Source organism: Dipodomys ordii, unplaced genomic scaffold (assembly GCF_000151885.1).
Source record: "Dipodomys ordii isolate 6190 unplaced genomic scaffold, Dord_2.0 Scaffold130, whole genome shotgun sequence".
In the NCBI taxonomy this organism is placed as follows: Eukaryota; Metazoa; Chordata; class Mammalia; order Rodentia; family Heteromyidae; genus Dipodomys; species Dipodomys ordii.
The window spans coordinates 3,286,654-3,288,128 of record NW_012267346.1 but is presented as its reverse complement, the minus strand read 5'-3'; the positions used below and the strand labels follow the sequence as shown (position 1 = coordinate 3,288,128).

Sequence of the window (1,475 nt, the reverse complement as noted above, 5' to 3'; positions counted from 1 at the left end):
TCTAAATAGGGAGGGGGGGAGAGAAGAGAATGGGGGAGGGGGAGAGAAAGAATCAGAGGAGGAAAAAAAAATAGCCACTTACTGTAAAGTGTAAATGGATCTGGGGTTGCGTGGGGAAGGGGGACAGAGGGAGAGAAACAATGTCTTGCGGCTGCTCTGGCTCTGGCTGCTGCTCCACGGGGCTTGTTTTGGATCCCCCTGCAGTGAAACAGGTCCTGTACGGCTCCGCCACTGTAGTAGAAATGATGTCTGCGGTATACTCTGCTCTCTCCTCCTCCTCCTCCTCCTCCCCCCTCCCCTCCCCTCCCTCCGCCCGTCCCCCCTCCCTCGCGCTCGCTCGCTCGCTCGCCCGCTCGCTCCAGTATGTAAATGTGTAATTGAAGCCAAATATGGAGCAGTTGGCTGCCGCCGCCGCAGCTCCAGGATCCGACTTGGTGGAGGTGGGGGGAAGGGGGCACCCTCGGGCCGGCGGCCGGGAGAGCCGCCCCGAGCCCCGCCAGCGCACCGCGCGCCCGCCGCCCCGCGCCCTTAACCCTGGGGTGCACGCGGCCCCCCACCCCGGGGAGGCGGGGGTGATGAGGGGGGTGGAGGCCGGCGTCTCTTCCCTCCCCCCGCCCGACTCCCACACACCCCTAGCGTGGCTGGGGATTGGGGATCCGGAGCGCAGACACCGGCCCGCCCGAAGGGACCGTTTCTTCCAGGTTTGGGAAAGGGGCGGGGAGTTGGGGCGATGAGGTAATTTGAGGGGTGACCGCGCGCAGGGCTCGCGCGCCTCCCCGGGCGTCTGTATCCAGATGGAGAGGACGGAGAAGACAGCTGGGTACAACTCGGGCAACCTGGTGAAGGGGACTCCTTCCCTCCCCCCCCTCCAAAAACAAAAAAAGGTTTCCAGGCTTCCCCTAGGCACCCGTGCAATCCCCAAGGGGGAGGGGGAGCCGGGCTCGTTCTAATCCCGCCGCGTCCTCGGTGCCCGGCGCTCGCGGAAGCCTGCCCGGGATCACTGAGATCCTCAAACCCCGTCGTCGCCAGGGTGTTCGCGGACCTACAACCCTCCGGGTGGTGCAGACTACCTCGGCGGGCAACTCCTCGGCAAAGTTTTAAGCCCCTGGATCCCGGTGCGCCCCCCGCACCCCCCCCAGCGCGTGCACCCTCACCTTTCCTAGCCTGCGAAAGCTGGCGAGCGCGGCGCCCTCTTTTCTCTCTCTCTCTCTCTCTCTCTCTCTCTCTCTCTCTCTCTCACTCTCTCTCTCTGCAGGTCAGGAAATCGGCTTTGGGTATGGAACTCCCTCCCTGGCCTGGATTAGACACACAGACGACCAGCGCGCGCCCCTTCGCCGCTCCATCCAGATCATTCATTTAATCGGAAGTGAGGTAACCAGTGTTGGAGAAACAAAAAAAAAAAAGTAAACTGATCTTTAAACGGTGGCTCTAGAGAATCCACGCCGGAGGAACTTCCTCTGATCTCAATGAGTAAG

General features: G+C 62.5%; 1 protein-coding gene across 1 annotated transcript in view; it reads right to left on the bottom strand.

Annotated features, from left to right (window-relative positions):
- The window catches only part of Atxn1 (ataxin 1), a 402,543-nt gene extending 401,801 nt beyond the window's left edge, over positions 1-742 (bottom strand). Inside the window, exons 1-2 of the mRNA XM_013030467.1 lie at positions 631-742; positions 83-231 (exon numbers count right to left, since the gene is read on the bottom strand). The gene's annotated coding sequence lies outside the window, so the exon portion shown is untranslated. The remainder of the gene's footprint in view (positions 1-82; positions 232-630) is intronic.
- Positions 743-1,475: the final 733 nt, after the last annotated feature.